Below are 18361 nucleotides of genomic sequence, written 5' to 3'. Positions count from 1 at the left end.
TGTCTGTCTCTCTGTCTCTGTCTCTGTCTCTGTCTGTCTGTCTCTCTGTCTCTGTCTCTGTCTCTCTCTGCCTCCTGATCCACCAAGATGTGAGCAAGCATGAGAATGAATAAAAGAAATCTTTCCTCCTTGGAGATGCTTCTATCAAGTGTTTTGTCTCAGGGACGAGAAGAGCAGCTCACGCACGCACGCAGGATACGTTCCTTTACAGGAAACTGTGGCTTCGGACTAGAAGCAAGACATGGCACCAGGGATGGCCTCCTTGGCGCAGAAGTTCACAGCATCTTCCCTCTCATCAAAGACCGCTCAGAGGAGCATCTGTTTCCACGCTGCCTCGCTTTTAGCATCAGTTGCTTTGGGAAAGCTGATGCAGGGGATGTTTGCCATATGCAGAGATGTTTTGTTGACCCAGGCCCAGTCTCGGTGGACTTCAAGCAGCCCAAGCAGCGTGAGGCTCCAGGTGTGCTAAAAGGGCCAAAGAAGCTTGCCGAGGAAGCCAAGGCTCTGAAAGACTCTGTGCCAGGCTTTTTTTTTTTTCTTCCAGTTGGCATGCTTCCACAGAGATCAGTGAGCACAAAGGAGGCCACTCCCAAGCCAGAGGCTGTGAGCATGAACCCAATTCTACCAGACTCAGCCAGCATGCCTAATGGCCTGACATGTGGTCCCTTGCAGAGGCTGAGCCTACGGTCATGCTGCTAAGAAGTGTTCCTTGTGAAAGCGACACTCCAGCCAGCCAGTGGCCAGGCATGAGTCACACACGGGAGTGGGAAAGGGGCATCGAATTACTATTCCAGGTTTAGTTTCTTTGGTATCATTCGAAGCCCTCAACCTGTTCCATCCTGCTTCTGTTGAACTAACATCACCACCTCATGGACAGACCTCTTCACTACAGACAACCCTAATACCCCCCACACACACACACACACAATTCATACTCACTGTTTTCCTCTGGGAACTTGCATTGGGCTCCTGATATCTATTTCAGGCCTGTAGAGTACTAGCCCAATTGAAAGATGATATCCATGAGCAAATGAGCCCACTAGATCTAGAATTCTCCCTATCATATGTATATATACTGATTATATTGTACATGTATGTTATCTATATATAAAACATATGTGCTACCTGAGATGTGTATAATTGTATAGCTTCAGGTAACTTAACATTCAGCGTCTGTTTTTTATTTGCTTAGATTATGAATATATAATTTAATATAAACATGAAAGTTATTTAATGTTATTTAAGTATTTATAATCTGTGTTTAAATAAAAATATGTATTTATTGAGCCGGGCGGTGGTGGCGCACGCCTTTAATCCCAGCACTCGGGAGGCAGAGCCAGGCGGATCTCTGTGAGTTCGAGGCCAGCCTGGGCTACCAAGTGAGTTCCAGGAAAGGCGCAAAGCTACACAGAGAAACCCTGTCTCGAAAAACCAAAAAAAAAAAAAAAAAAAAAAAAAAAAAAAAAAAAATATGTATTTATTAAGATATTATACAAATGTTATAATTCTGGGCTATCTGTAGGTCCATGCTGAAATGCTCCTTTTTGCCTTTCAAAAACATCTCAGACTACTGGTTTTATGATTGTTTTTCCCTGTCTTTGATGTATATTTTTACCTGATGTCACAGGGATAAAAATAATTCGGCCCCTAGGCTTCACAGTGTGGATCAGTTAAAAAGAGCACATGATAGCCACTTCACAATACATACAGGACATCTAGCCGAGGCTTGGCACCTGCAGAAGTTTAATATTTGGTGACAGGAAAGTGGCAGGGCTGGTGGGTAATGAGGCTGAAACTGTTACGTGGAGCTGTGACCCTAAAGAGGACAATGTGCTCAGTGGCTATCACCCTGAGGAAGACTCCAGCACCTTTCTGCTCACCGTAATAGAATATCTCTGTTGCTGTGAAGAGACACCATCACCAAGGCAAGCCTTCAAAAGAAAGCATTTAATGGAGACTTGCTTGCTTACAGTTTCAGAGGTTTAGTCCATTATCATCATGGCGGGAGTATGAAGACAGGTAGACATGGTGCTGGAGCAGTAACTAAGAACTATATCCACAGGCAGAGAGAGAGAGAGAGAAAGAGAGAGAGAGAGAGACAGAGACAGAGAGAGAGAGAGACAGAGACAGAGAGAGAGACAGAGAGAGAGACAGAGACAGAGACAGAGAGAGAGAGAGAGAGAGAGAGAGAGAGAGAGAGAGAGAGAGAGAGAGAGAGAACAAGCGCCTGGGCTTGGAAGGAGCTTTTGAAACCTCGAGGCCCACCCACCACCCACCCCACTGTGACACGTGTCCTCCAACAAGGCCACGCCTACTCCAATAAGGCTACACCTCCTAATCCTTTTAATCCTTTCAAATAGTGCCACCCCCTGGTGACTAAGCATCCAAATCTATGAACCTATGGGGGCATTTCTCATTCCAACCACCACATGACAGAAACAACCAAAGGAAGGAGAGGGTTACTCTGGGTCAAAGTCCAGGGCGTACAAATTCGTCACTGTTGGAAAGGCCTGGCAGCTCAGTCCATAGCCACAGAAACTTGCAGTATCACCTTTACATTGTGGCAGGTCAGAAAGCAGAACTCAGGCCAACACTGGAAGAAGAGTAAGTACCACCTTCCAAGGACCTCCCTTAGTGGCCTACGCCAGTTAGCTAAGCCCGGTGTTCCAAAGATTCTACACCCTTCCAAAACAGCATCATCATCGTCTGAGTGTCAAGTGCGGGAGCATTTCACATCCAGACCAGCGCTACCTCACAGTTCTTACTCTCCGGGGGCCTCAGGTCCTTATCCTTTACCTCAATTAGCTGAGTGAATAATTTGAGTCTGAGAACTCGATTGTACAGCTGATGGTTTCTCAACATTTCCAAACACAGCAACATGAAAAGACAGAGTTATTTTTACAAAAGATGGGATGAAATTGGAGGTATGAGGATTTCAGCCCTTGTGGGCATCTCAACAGACTCCACCCCCTTGCACAGTACCCTTGTGTTTGGAATAGGGTGAAGACACGTTAAGTAGTGATAGTGTAACAGTGAAGACAATTTGGAGGGCTCTCACACATTCACTCCCCTGCCCCACATGACTTAACTTTGAATTAGGAGAGTGGAACACAGCAGAAACTATTCCACTCTCCCAGGAAACTTGATTCCATTTCTAATCCTCTTTAATATGTTTAGAAGTTGAAAAGTTACTGGGGCAACCACCTCGTACAATTTACTGACTAGCTGAGCTTAATACAAATTAGCCCAGCGCAGGGTCTTGAACACACCTAACACTCGCAGGCACTGTGAAATTGGCTACAGCTGAGACACGACCATGACCGGTGACCTCTTCTCTCAAGTGAAGAGGAATGACTCTTGTTATTTGTGCATATGGCAGATCAAAGCTATTCACCTCATGGTGGCAGGGAAGTAGAGAGAGGAAGTCAGGGAGAAAGCAGCAGGCAAAAAGCCACAGTCCCCTGAGGCAAGGCTCGGGAGACATGTTCTCTCCAGTTACATTCCACCTCCTAAGTTTCCACTGTCCCCAGATATCCCCTGACATTGTGCCCGCATCATCTGAATGTGATGACACCTGCCTGTCATCGCGGCAGTCCATGACCCATACGTTCCCCTCCAAGGTTGACGTTTCCTGATCTCCAATGTAAAACTCATAAAAAGTTTGAATTAACTGACAGTCCTCGCGGGGTCGTCACAGAAGCGGCACAGACATGGAGCAGGATATATCAATGGAGCAGACGGAGCAGACAAACAAGAATACACTTAACCTTCCATTCAGAAATCCAGCTTTACAATCCTGGATGTCACCTCCAACTGCAGATTGTCAGGGAACTGAGTGGGGCTGGAGATATTAAAGACTGATGTTGATAGTAGTTTGCACCCTGTGACTACTAATGGAAGTATAGAACACATGAGAAGAGAGAAGAGGGGGTCATTCACAGTTCTCAAAAGCCCGAGTTCAGCCTTAACTCTGAAGGTGATATTGGGGATTAGCACCTCTATAATTCAGTGTACACCTCATTCTCAGGCCTCTTGATAGAAACAAATTCTGATCCCATAGGTGTCTTAGTTAGGGTTTTCACTGCTGTGATGAGACACCATGGCCACGGCAACTCTTATAAAGAAAACATTCACTTGGGGTGGCTCACTTAGAGTTTCAGGGGTTTAGTCCATTATCATGACAGGAAGCGTGGCAGCATGCAGGCAGGTGTAATGCTGGCTACATCTTGACCAGAAGGCAGCAGGAAGTTGACTGAGACACTGGGTGGTATCCTGAGCATAGGAAACCTCAAAGCAGGTCCCCACAGTGACACACTTCATTCAAGACCACACCCACGGCAACAAAGCCACACCTCTTAATAGTACCACTCCCTATGAGATTACGGGGGCCAATTATACGCAAACTACCACAGTAGATCTCGGGCAGAGACTTGGTTCTGCATCTCTGGCATGGTCCCATCAGAAATCAGACACCGTAGGTGAGGAAAGGTTGACGTTGGCTCACAGTATCAGGAGTTTCCATCTACATTGACTAGGCTCCATTGTTAGGACAGAATGTCGTGATGGGAGCATGCAGTTGCTCAAAGCTATTGGCCTCCATGATGGCAGGAAAGTTGGAGAGAGAGGCAATTGGAGAGAAAGCAGCTGATAAAAGCCATGATCCCCAGGGGCATGCCTGAAAAGACCTGTTCTCGACAGTTGATTCCACTTCCTAAATTTCACTGTCCCCAGATAGCCCATGAAGTTGTGACCCCATCCTCTGGATGTGATGCCATCTGCCTGTCATCTCAGCACTTAGGAGGCTGAGACAAGAGGACTGTGAGCTTGGGGATATCCTGGGCTACATAGTGAGGTGGAAGGGAGAAAAGAGGGAAGGAAAGAGAAAAGGAGGGAGGGAGAGAGGGAAAGGAGTAATTAGAGAAGGAAATCTATTTCAAGGGATTAGTCTGGCGCACAGGTCAGAGGTCTCGGGATCTGATCTTTCTTCCCAAGCCCTGCTTCTGGCCATTGCTGTACGGAGGATCAAGTCCTCAGCACTAGAGCTTTAGTGGGGAGGGGGCATCTCAAACCCAAGTCACAACAGCAGGGATCATAGTCCTCTGTAGTTTCCTGCTGGGCATTGACGTGGAGCGGACGGGTTTCTAGATTTTAATGGCATCTGCAAGTCAGAGGAAAGAGACAGCCTGAAATGCTGGAGATGAACCGGCAGCTTTTGCAGAAGAGGGCAGGGGGTGGTAAGCCAGGCTGAGAGCAGAATGCTGCAGTGGTCAAGATGCTCATGGGATTGAGAAGGGGCTATTACGGGAAAGGGAGGGAGAGGCGAAGGAAGGCATTTTATAGGGGGCAGGAAGTTAGTGTTTATGATGAGTGCCGTGCTGTTAAGATGCAGAGATAGTCCTGGAATAGAGAGGCCCCAATCTGAATCTCCAGCTCTGGCCTCTCTGGCCACCAAATTGAGGTTTGCCTTTGACTTAATGGAACAATTTTCTCCTAGGCCGCAGCAGTCGCTTCACGGCAAGATGGATTGCAACACGAACCGATCTTCTTCCATTTCGTGTCCCAAACCGCAGCACAATTAGTTTCTAAATAAATGTCAATGGCTTCTCTGGGAGGCTCTGAACGGGAGGCTTAAGTATCGGTGGCCAGCCGCAGAAAGAGCCTGTGCTAGCTGTTCCCCTAAAAGGACTCAGCCTTCCTGCCGAGACGCACTGCGCTTCCTGAGAGGCATCCGTGCCTAGGCATGGTCTCTGAACGTTGTTGTTGCAAAGTGCTGTGAGAGACCAAAAGAAGATGGAACCTGTTGTCAAGACCCCCATGTCTTAAGGTTAGCGCAGACCTTCTGTTGCGGAATCGTTGTGTATACTTCCTCCAACTCATGCATGATCTTGACAAACTAGTTACGTGTAAAGATGACCTCACTCTCAATACGAATGAAGACAAACGTCATGAGTTGGGTCCTGTCTTTGCCAGATTTCATACGTGAAAATCCTATCCCCACAACGTCTGTGGGTGACCTTGTTTGGAAATAAGTTCATTGAAGATATAACTAGTTGTGATGAGAACTTAGTCTAACTGGATGCTAAGGTAGGGTGAGTGCCGAATCGTCTATGGCTGGTGTCCCTATCAACTTTGGATGTACGCGTGTGTATATAGGGGAAATGTCACGTGATGATGAGGGCACGTGCTAGAGTCGTAACGCATCCCCAACAAGACAAGTCATCTCAGAGATGGTCAGCCCAAGACAAAGGCAGGGAAGGAGCTGGAACAGTTGAGAACAGGGCTCCCAACCCTGGTAAGTGACCAGCCCTGCCAGCACCGAGACGTCCAGCTTCTGGAACTGTGAGGCCATTTCTGTTGATTAAGCCACCTGGTCTGTGGTATTACATTACAGAAGTCCCGGCAAATGAAGACAGCAGATTGATAATAAAGTCAGATGTCCATAAAACCAAATCACTTTGGGCCCCAGGAAACTGCCTCTGTAGAATGTGTAAATTGGAGCAAGTGGTTGGTGAAATCCCATCCAGAAAACGCACTGTGCGATTCTATGAAATTTTCACCTATTGATCAAACAGAGGCCATTTTGTGGCAAACACTCAGGAAGTGAGAATGGAGAAAAACAGCTGTACCCAGAGAGGGGCAGGGAACAACGGAACGAGACAAGGTCTGCTTAGAGCTGTAGTCTTCAACACCAAGCAGAGTCTGGACTGTGATGAGTCAGCCGAGGATGGAGTCCCTATGCACGGCCATCGGGGACATCAGGTCTCTCCTCCTACACCACGGTAGTATCACTGATGGACAGAGAGCCCGACAGCTGGGGCAGCCCAGACACAGTAACGTGGGTGTCAGCTTTAGGGCGCCTGTCTGAGTTTCTGTCCTCCAGGGTTGGCTGTGAGCAAGTCAGGAAGCCCCCTGGAGGCTGTTTGGGACATTGACTAATGCAAACCTCGCTGAGATGTGGGTGAGAGCCGGAGTCACTGTATTCTGGGTGTGGAAGGAGATTCGAACTTGAATTGTTCTTTAGCAGGTGGCAGGGGGGTGTTGGAGTTACATGTTCACCTCTAAGCCAGCACAAATGGGTGCTGTCCCCGTCTGCTTTCTTGGGTCAGTGTCTTGCACACTGGCTAGCTCAATTTGTTGCATAGGATCAGGACAATGAAGTGGGAATTAGTTCCAGGAGCAGAGAAAACAATTAGCTGATTTAGTAATTAGGGTCATATTACCCTTCTCGGGTGAACATTAATTAGCTTCTTATTTTAATTAACTTTTTCATCCTTGCATTGATCATATTATTTTGTGCTGCTTGGTGAAGGATGATGTATGTAGCCACTCAGGTTTAGTTTAGAAATTTAAGAGCCCAAATGGGAGTGGCAGGGTTGAACCACTCACTCCATGTTATCAGTCAGCAAATACTGACTCCCTGATATGTGCAAGGAACTTGCTAGGCACTAGAGATGGGGAGGAGGGAGGAGGTCGTTCACACACAGAGTAGCCAATAATTACCCTTCAAGTAATACAGAGAGTACAATTCCACCAGCCCTGAACAACCTCTTTTTTTAATGGCTCTGCATATTTTCATTCTTCTGAAAATGCCTTGCCTTTCAGTGTCTCTCATTTCAAGACCTGCCACTTAGATTACCTTACCTACACAGTTCCTCCAGACTAGATGAATGGAACACCCACCCCTTTATTGGTATACCCATAACCACTGCAGAGAGCTCATGAAACTTACACGCTACTAAGTGTTCTGGTGAATGGCTACTGTCTTAGCCTTCTCGTGGTCTCTAAACTGCATGTTCTTCCATGTGGTAGGTTGAAGAGTATCTTCCCAAAGTGATGTCAGTTTGGAACCTCCGAAGTTAATTTTGTTTGAAAATGAGTCTTTCATTTGTAAATGATGAGGAATCTCAAGATGAGTTCATATGGGACATCATGTGGGCCAAGTGATGTCTTCATAAGGAAAAGAAGACTGTAGTGGTTGATCATTGTCAGTTCAACTGGATTCAAAATTACCTAGGAAACACATTCCTGGGAGTACCTGTGGGAGTGTTCCTAAGGAGGTTTAATTGAGGAAGGAAGACTCACTGCGGATGGGACAGCACCATCCCATGGACGGGAGTTCCAGACAGAATAAAAAGAAAAAAGTGTGTGTGTGTGTGTGTGTGTGTGTGTGTGTGTGTGTGTGTGTGTGTGTGTGTGTGTGTGTATCTGTGTATCTGTGTGTGTGTGTGTGTGAGAGAGAGAGAGAGAGAGAGAGGAGAGAGAGAGAGAGAGAGAGAGAGAGAGAGAGAGAGAGAGAGAGAATGACTACCAGCATCATCCTTCAAACTGTAAGCCAAAACAAACTCTTTATTCATTCCTTACATTTCTTTGTTGGGTATTCTGTCACAGTGACAAGAAAAGAAATTAATACAGAGAGAAGGCAAAGTGGATACTAAGGAACACAAAATGAAGACCACCTTACAATAGAGACAGGGATTGGAAGGATGCAGCCATGAGCTAAAAACAAAACCAACGACAACAACCACAAAAAAATCAAAAACAGCAACACCACCAAAGCGACAGGTGCGTCTGAACGCTGAAGTAACACAGGCAGGGAGGAATCCCACCCCTGCAGCACATCCCCAGACTTGGGTGGAAACACTGCCCTGCTGTGGCCTTGACATGAGACTTCTGGCTTCCCGAAGTGTGAAGAACTAATCTGTGATGTTTCAGACCATCCAATCTGTGGTAATTTGTTACAGCAGCATGTAGGAAACTAATACATTAGTGTAACCTCCAGCTCACCTGTCTATCTTCTCAATCTTTCATGTGAGCATTTTTTAAAATAGCACATCCATTGCAGGCTGTTGATCTCAGCTATCCTTCTGTCATTCTTGACTAAAGAAACACAGAAAGAAGAGGAAGGAAGGAAGGAAGAAGGAAGGGAGGGAGAAAGGAAGGAAGGAAGAAGGAAGGGAGGGAGAAAGAAAGGAAGAAAGGAAGGAAGGAAGGAAGGAAGGGAAAGAGGGAGGAAGGGAGGGAGGGATGGAGGGCTGAAAGAAGGAAGGAAGGACTGAAAGGAGGGAGGGAAGGAAGGAAAGAAGGTGGCACATGCCGGGTGGGTGAGTTGTGGTGGTACACATCAGTAACCCCATCACTAGGACGCTGAGACATAAAGATGTCATGTTCAAAGTCAGCCTGGTACATAGTGAGACTTAGGCCAGCCTAGGTTGCATGTGAGACCCTGCTTTAAAAAAACCAATTAACCGAAGGAGAAAGAGGAGGAAAAGGAATAAGAGGGGGAAGGAGGAAGAAAGGAAAGGATAGGGAGGGTCAAATTACATGAATCTGCCGAGTTTTCCCTGGGAGGCACATGTTATTTGTGTGCAAAGAAGCCAAACAAGACTCTGTAGATCTGGTGTGAGCAGTGGTCTGCTGATACAAATATCTGAATAAAGCCCCTGGTATCCAAAAGGATGGATTCCAGAAAGAGCTAGATCCCTCTCTATGTCCCAGAGGGGTGCAAAGAAGATGAAAATTTGAGATCCCTAGGTTGCCTTCTTGAAAGGCATGCAGACACAATGGACTATTACAAAATGTCTTGTAAAACATGCTCAGGAATTTGTAGCCAAAGATGTCTTTATATCCACACAGAACTGAGTTTGTCCTAATGTTACCAGTGCTCAGGGAACGGGCCAAATATAATCACTTCTCTACTACATACACCCCTTCCCACAAGGCATCTGATTTTAATCACATGTTTGTCCAATTATGTATAAGCATAAGATGTAAATAGTATATTCTTTCTACAAGTTAGTACTGGATATGTTCCAGGATGTGTTTTAATATAAATGGAGGGAGCATCATCAAAGGGCTGCTATGGAAAGGGACTTGTTTCTATTGTTTAAAGCAAATGTATGGGAAGCTCAGTGTTGTAAGGGACCTGGGTTGCTAACAGGTTGCTAGGAGCATTATCCAAAGAGGGGTGTATGTGCATAGTTACATTCAGATGCTGGTCTTGAGCTTCCAAGTTCATTACTATAAGAGGGGTGTATACAGAGCCCACAACAGGCAGCGTCCCGGGTGTCTGAGTTATTCCCTATGCTTCTTCACCTTGTTAATTTGAGGCACTTGCCGAAGACAGCTTCCCTGGAGACACAGTATTGGAAAGTCAGAACTGAATAGTTGAATTTCATAACATTTTCTGTGATTCCTGATTTATCAAACAATAATTATAAAACCTAAAATATATCAAGTGCCTATACCATGGCAGGCACTGTATATACAAAACATACTATGTGCAACACCATAAAATAAGTAATTGACTCTCTATTTGAGAACACTCGTTCAAGGTCTTGTGATAAGTGACTTAGAATAGCCACAAGCTCATCCAACCAGCCTTCAGAGCCCAGGCTTCTAGCACAAGGGACTACTGCTTTTTAAGGTATTCTCTGGCCCAGTGAAAATGTACTGGATCACTGAGGCTCAGTTATAGAAAGGAAAAGGAAGCCAGAGGGCAGGACTGATGATGAAGACCAGCTTCATGATTTTCCACAGCTGTTTCCCATTGATATTCTCAAGCTCTACTGAAGGATTGAGATTCAGTGGCAGATAAATGCATTGGCTAAGCAAGCCCCCAAGCCCTGCCAGCCCTGCTTCCTGGCCCTTGGACATATCACACATCCTCTTGGATGCTTTTGCATAGGAAGCACCCACGATGCTCCTGGATCATCCGGCATCGCTTCTCTTTGTGAAGCCTTTCCCAGTGTCCTTGGCAACCAAGGTTACGAGGTTTTTGCATCCAAGAGCTAAATCCTCGGCTGGCGGGATGCAGGGGGCTTTGTATTTGGTAAGAGTGTGAGGAGAGCAGATACATTCTTCTCCAGCCTCCAGCCCGCAGCCTTGTTTTGTTCATTCTGATTTAAACGCTCGGCCTTTGCTGTCAGGCTCTTTCCCACTTATAAATGTTTGTGAAAGGAGAGCAATGTCTCAGCACTCACCAACCAAGAACAAATCTCCCTTTCCATCGAGAATGCTTCCACAGCATCGCTTCAGCTCCTGAACAATTTCACAGCCATGCCTTTCCTCGGGTCCCTTAAAAATGATAATCAAAGAACAGAGGAGCCCAGCAAGATCTCCACTCAGGGCCTGGCAGTGCACCGTGTTCCCTTAACATCTGCCTCTGTAGCATTCCCTGGAGTGGCAAGGCATTTCATGCCTACATAGTACAATATCCAATCTTTATTTCTATTGTCCCCTCACAGCTACCAGACCTTCTGCGTTTAAACAGGTTAGCGTGATTTTTTTTTAAGGCATCTCTCCTGCAGGGTGCTACACAGCTTTTTCATATTTGTCCAAACAGCTTCTGAGGGTAGAAGCTCTATTTTGAGTCAGCAGACTCCCTTGGAACGATGTGTAATTCTGACTATAGTAGCTTCACGCACAGTTTTGGAATGTTATCAGAGAGTGCCTGTCGCAGCCAGAGCACCTGGCAGTCTTGTTGGGGAGGCTGAGGAAGTTGCTCCTAGGGGAGAGGGGGTGTGTGTGTATATGAAAGAGTACTCCATTAAGAAAGCCCTCCTATCCCGAACCAGGTAGGACTGTATACTGCTTCCTTGGGAACTGGACCCTACAGACAGTCTTTGCTGCTTGCCTGCTACTTCCTGGGTTTGGTTTGGATAAGAGCTGATTGCTCTATAAGGGCCATTGCTGTGTTTCCAGTGGCAAGGGTTAAAATGTTCTGTGCTTTTCGGATTGAGGGGAGGGCAGAAATCATCTCCCTATAGATAGAGATAAACAATCTCGGATGCCGGGCTCTATAGCAGTAGATCCAGGGGAAGTGGAGGATGTCGGGGCTCCAGCTCCATTCCAACTCAAGTAACAGAGAGGCTGGGGGCCAGGGAGGATAAAGGAACCAGAGCTCATACCAAGTTCCTGGTACTCCCCGTACACGCCTCCATCATAAAGGAGGAAAACAACACAAAATTCAGGGGTGAAGTTAAAAGGTAGCCAGCTGCAGCCCAGGACATCAAGGTTGGAAAGCCCAGCCTTACCCATGCCAAGTCCTACTCATGTTCTGTTGGGGAGAGAGTGGAGGAGGCTTGCATGACGTTATAGAGACAGGAGTCTGACAGCTGTGACTGGCCCTCCCTTCTTCAGCAAGTCCCGAGCCTGGTGAGTCAGCTGGTACCTCCCCCAGCTCCTGGGGCTGTGTCAGGCAGAACCTGTCTCCCTGGGTGGGAAGATGGATGCCAGCTGATGACTATCGGCACCCAAGAGGCTTTAAAAGACCATGATCTCAAGCTGCTCCCAGCCGCATTTCCTTCATCCAATCCAGTTAAAAGGCTGTGGTTCTCATCCCCAGGCACTCAGGACTGCCCCCAGGAATGGTTCTCACAGGATGACTCACAGACAAGCCAGCCGTCTGTTGGTTTTCTGTGGGTTTCTCATAGCACTCTGGGAACTGCTCATCATTCAGTGCCAGCAAAATCTTTCTTCCTGCCCTCTCACCCCCACTGACAGGTACATCTAGCGTGAAACTGCTCGTCATAAAAACAAAAAGTCTGTCAGGGCTTCCTTTCCCAGGCTTTCTAGTCCCATCCATCCGGAGATGAACACTGACTCTATTTGCTTCTCTGTCTCAATCAACCTCCCCCTTTCCGATTCTGCCGAGGAGCACCCCAATCCCCCCATGCTTCATGGGGGGCAGGGTTTCCTGCAGCTGCTAACCTGTAGACTTCTCCTTCCTGATGTCTTGTTTTCTTGGTTTCTCCCGTTCCACGTTTCTCGGTGTCTTCTGTCCGGCCTAACGCTGGATTACCCAGGACCAAGCCTAAAGAGCTCTCGTCTTCTTTTCTCTGTCTTTTCCTTCCCCCTTTCCCCTTTCTCTCCCTTTTTCCGCTTCTTCACTCTCTCTCTAAACCAGTGGTTCTCAGCCTTTCTAATGCTGTGACCCTTTATTATGGTTCCTCATGTTGTGGTGACCCCCAACCAGAAAATTACCTTGTTACTACTTCATAAATGTAATTTTGCTACTGTTATGAATCATAATGTAAATATCTGATGTGACCTCCCCTAAAGGGGTCATGACCCCCAGGTTGAGAACCTCTGCTCTGGGCACTCTGTCTCATGCCATCTGTACAGCCCTGGCTTTCATATCTGTCTTTCTAGTCCTTGTCACATCCCTCAGGCCCATATGTCCCTTCTGCTCCCCTCGTGTGTCCAGTTGCTTGTCCAATGCCTCTGCCTGAGTGTTGACTAAACAGCTCCAGCTTAAATGTCCACAACGCGTGCTGTGCTTCCCAAATCCATTCCTCCCCCAGCCTTCCTTTGTGAGCCAAATGGCTCCATCACGCTAGGTTGTTCAAGTTCAAACTTAAGACTCCCTGATCTAGGACTCCTCTTCTTTAATCACAACCCAGTGCTATTGATTCTAAGAAAGTTCTAATTCCATCTCACCGCATCCACTGTTCCAGACCTAGGCTAGTCAACCGACTGTAGGCAGAGACTGTAGCTAGACCTCCTTACTTCCAGTTTCCATACTTCCCTTCTACAATACCCCAAGAGACAAACCAACCTCTTAAATATATAAATCTGCTATTTTACTTCCTTGAAGAGTACTGATAATGGCTTATAAGAATAGAGTAAAACGCAGGTGATTTATCCTGTCTATGGGTCCATACCTTAGCCACCTCTGTTCTGCTTGCTCTGTGGTGATGCTGGCCCTCTCTAATGTTTAAGTGGCTCTGACTTTTTCCTGCTCTTGGGCCTTTGCTTCTGCTGTTCCTTCTGCCGTTCATTGTCACTTCCCAGAGAAGGTTTCCCCTGATCGTGTCGTTTACATCAGTTCCAAAGCCTAGTCATTCTCTGTCACATCCCATCCCCACGTGTAAAGCAATGGTCTTCCTGAATTTCCCTTCTTCCTCTTCTTCTCTTCTTCTTCATGTATGGTTTATTACTTGTTTTCCCATACTAGACCATAAGACAGCAATCTTGTCCTCTTCACTATTTCTATAGCTTAAGTCAATGGCTAATTTTATATCATGTGTATTTCTAATGTATATTCTTGTGTGTGCAGATGTTCCCACTGTAAGTTCAACGCTGTATTTCTCTCTCTTGATGGTTCCTAAATCTAGCAGCTCGGAATTACCTAGACACGATTTTACTGTTTGAGTTCTCAGGTCTCATCCCAGATTTTTTTCAGTACCTCACTGACTGCGTGCCCGTCTTTCTGTTCACTCACATGAAAAGCTTCCAAGTGGATAAGTAAAGGGATGGGGGCTCTGAAAAGAAAAGAAAACAATAGAGAGAACAAAGTTTGTTAAAAAAAATAGAGAAGGGTGAAGCTGGCCTTCTGGGTAGCCATGTTTGGGTTAAGTAGCCTATGAGCCCTTGTTCTACCCAAGTAAAATTTTTGGAAATGGCTAGGTAGAAATTGAGGTAAGGCTCAAGAGGAACTTAGAAAATGGACTTGCATGGACCCATCTGTAGTGAATGCTACAGTCTAGGGCTGGGGATATAGCCCAGTTAGCAAAGTATTTGCCTTGCAAACACAAAGGCCTGAGTTGAAGGCCCCAAAACCACATTAAAAAAAAAAAGCTGGAGAGTTGGAGATATAGTGCAGCTATTAAGAGCACTTGTTGCTCTTGCAGAAGACCTGGGTTTAGTTCCCAGCACCCACATAGTGGCTCACAACCATCAGCTACTCAAGGTCTAGGGGATCTGACTTCTTCTTTTGGTGCGCGTAGGCACCAGGCACATACACGGCGCACAGACACACATCCAGGTCAAACGCTCACACGTATAAGATAAATTTAAAAATCTAAAACAATAAAAAATCATCAAAAAGCTGAACATGGCAGCACTATTGTGTCAGCACTGGGGAGGCAGGAACAGACAGGTCCCTGGGGCTCACTGGCTGGCCAGCCTAGTCTACCTGGCAAATTCCAGGCCAGTGAGAAATTGTCTCAAAGCGGTAAGAGGAAAGGTGTGGTCACACACGTTTAATCCCAGCACTTGGGAGGCAGAGGCAGGAAGACCTCCGTGAGTTTGAGGTCAGCCCAACTGATCTACATAACAAGTTCCAGGACAGTCAAGGCTACAGAGTGAGACCCTGACTCAAAAAAATAGGAGGGTAGATGGCACCTGTAAAATAACATTAGCAGTTGTCTTCCAGCTTCTAGATCGGTGGTTTGCCAAACTTCCCAATGCCATGGCCCTTTAATACAGTTCCAAATGTTGTAACCCTCCCAACCATAAAATCATTTTCACTGCTACTTCATAACTGTAATTTTGCTACTGTGGGAATAATAATGTAAAAATCTGTTTTCCACTGGTCTTAGGAGATCTCTGAGAAAAAGTTGTTGGACCCCCAAAGGGGTCATGACCCGCAGGTTAAAACCCATGGGTTGAAAACCACTGTTCTAGATGTAGATGTGCGTGTGCTCACACTCACATGGCCAACGTCTGGTTTCATCTACTTTGGCAGGTAAGTTTATGAATGATTAAGGCACCTGTTACTTCATATAAAACTATACTCACAAGTCTTTTAGCTTTAGGATCTATGACTGTTGTCTAAGAGAGTAGCTAAAATTTAATGCAAATTAATTAAAAGTGAAGTACTTGAACTTGAGTTAAATTTAGTAAAAATTAAATGAAGCTAAGAAACCCCTTCTTCGGTCTCACCAGCCACACCTGAAATGCTTAGTAACCTCATTGACTAGTCACTACTGTATCAGAAGATTTCCATTATTACAGTCTAGGAACCAGGTTCCTACCACAGTGAGGGTCCCCACCCCACTGTTGTTATGGCTTTAAATGCCAGCCCCGTCAGTACATGGAAATACAGCTCTCCCCTGGTTAGACAATGGGTCTCTCGAGGCCTGGGAATTGCAGTGGAGCAGGAGAGGAGCTGATGAAAGCAGCTTGTAAAAACACTTGCCAACAGCCTAGCCCACACGCAGAGGAGATGGACGTCTACAGAGACAAGCCGTCATCATTGACTCAGAGGGACTGAGAAAAGCACACCTTTGGGCCAGGGAGGGCCTTTCTCTCAGGTTTCACTCAGTGAACTCTGAATCCCAGGTACTTGTGGGAATGTCAGAGGGCGAGGTGCCTGTTTTACTGGGTTGGCATTCTATAACTCCAGTGAGATTGTTGGCTTGTTTGAGGCAGAGGAAGTGACTTGTGGTCTTACGTTATCTCTTCCTTGGCGTTTCCTATGCAAGTGATAAGGAAATGCTGGTTCTCAGACTAAACTGTATTAAAATGACCTCTCTCTGTACCATCTTTAGTCATGTGACCCTCAAGGGCAAGAATCTACTGTTTCTCTCCTGCAGCTACACGAGATACGTAACTGTTCCTATTGAAGTACTTGTTTGTTTGCATACGTTTGCATTTGGAGGATGAACAGTTGGAGGATGCTGGAATGGCCTCAGACCCACACTAATGGAGAAGCCTGTGTTTCTTCGATGTCGCCATTTCTGGCGGGCCATCACTTCACATCTTAGAACATCAGAGGAACTCGGCATTAGTCTCTCAAGATGAGAAGACAGATCTTCTGAGCCAACAGTGATGAAAGGGAGAGAAATGCTCTAACGCCAACAGAGAGCTTTATCGGAAAGTCATTTCCTTTCTCTTGTTTCTGGCAGAAAATCCAACTTAGGAAAGAACAAATCTCACTGAAAGGGAAAACGTGGCAACAGGAAGCTCTCGTGAGATCTCAGGTCTGTGTTGTGTTAGGCATTTGGGGTTCTAGAGCCTGTCAGGGGACTCTTTCAATAGTCCAATGTTGAACACATGTTACAGAATATTGAATCGTCCACCACTACCTCTTGCCTCTTCGAGAAAGAATGAGACAGTGTGTGGGGCAGTAGCAAGGCACAGGGCCAGCTCTCAGCTACACGGCAAAGGAAGCCAGTTTGTCAAGGTCATATTCATTTTTTGTTTAGTTTACTAATATCCATGAAGTTAGGTTGCTAAGGGGAAATCCACTAAGAATAATTCAGGAGACCATGAGCGGATTCTTCTCCTGGCTGCCACTGCCACCCTTTCTCATGTTAACTGTTAATTAAGTATTGGGTTTTGTTTCTTATAATTGTTTTCTGATTATAAAAATAATCCAAGCATGTTATGGAAATACAGACACATATAAAATATGTGTATCTAGTGTATAAAATAAACTAAAATTATGTGTAATCTTTCTACCAGCGTTTAACTGCTATATATATTTTGGCATATCCTGTCCTTTTTTCCCCACATGGACCAATTAAAATCATACTTTGTTGTTATTTGCTTTTTGTATTTAGCAATGTACTATAATGATGACATTCTCACCCATTTTTTTTTTTTTTTTTTTTTTTTTTAGAAAACAAAGCAGTATAAGTTAAATAATAATTCCCAGGGGCTACCAACATCTCATTGGGTAAAGGTACTTGCCACCAAGCCCGATGACCTAAGTTTGATTCCCCAGATCCACATGACAAAAGGCGAGAACTACATACAAGTCACCCTCTGCCCTCCACATAAATGCCGTGGCACACGCCCTGCCAATGAATGAATGAAGAATGAACGAATGAATGAATGCATGCATGAATGAATGAATAGATAAATTAAACATTTACTCTAAGTAGTAAAAGCAGACAAAATAAGAAGCAAAATGTAACAAGAGCAAGTCTACTGGGAAGAGCCTCTGGACCCAGTCGCAGATGGGAAGTTAAAGCTGTCAGTACAAAGAGATTTCTCACCTCACCAGGAGCTCTGCTACCAGATTCAGGATGTCATCTGCAGGTCCTTTCCTTGCTGTGGGTTCCAATTTCACCTGCTGCTGTCTGCCTCCAGCTAGAACAATGCTCTTGAGTGTTTTCTATCGCGCCCCTCTGCCTGCCACACACTCTCCTGGCCACCATTATTTGGAAGTCCATTTTTACTGGGTTTAGAATTCTAGGTTGATGTGTTTTCTTTTTATCTTCCAACATTTTTAGGTATTTTTCCCTTCTTTTTTTGAGTGCAGCTGTTTCTAAGAAGAAATCAGACTTTAAAAAAGAAAAAAAAAAACCACCTCATTTCACTATGTACAGTGTGGGTGTTTTTCCTCTATTTGTGATGTCTGTATTTTCTATGATGTGGTCAGATGTGTTTTTCTGTGATTATCCTACTTGACATTATGGTCACAGACTGAAAGTTGGGTGTTTCTCTCTCTCTCTCTCTCTCTCTCTCTCTCTCTCTCCTCAAGCATAATAGGCAAGCACTGTACTACTTAGCTATGGCCCTACCTGTCTACTATTTTTTGAGACAGCATCTTCCTATGCTACCCAAGCTGGCTTCCCCTCGCTGTTACCAGGGCAGGTCTCAAACTTGTGATCCCCCAGCCTCAGCTTCTCAT

This window comes from Peromyscus californicus, unplaced genomic scaffold, assembly GCF_007827085.1.
Source record: "Peromyscus californicus insignis strain IS unplaced genomic scaffold, ASM782708v3 Scaffold_23__1_contigs__length_62951481, whole genome shotgun sequence".
Taxonomy (NCBI): domain Eukaryota; kingdom Metazoa; phylum Chordata; class Mammalia; order Rodentia; family Cricetidae; genus Peromyscus; species Peromyscus californicus.
This window is presented reverse-complemented; position numbering follows the sequence as displayed.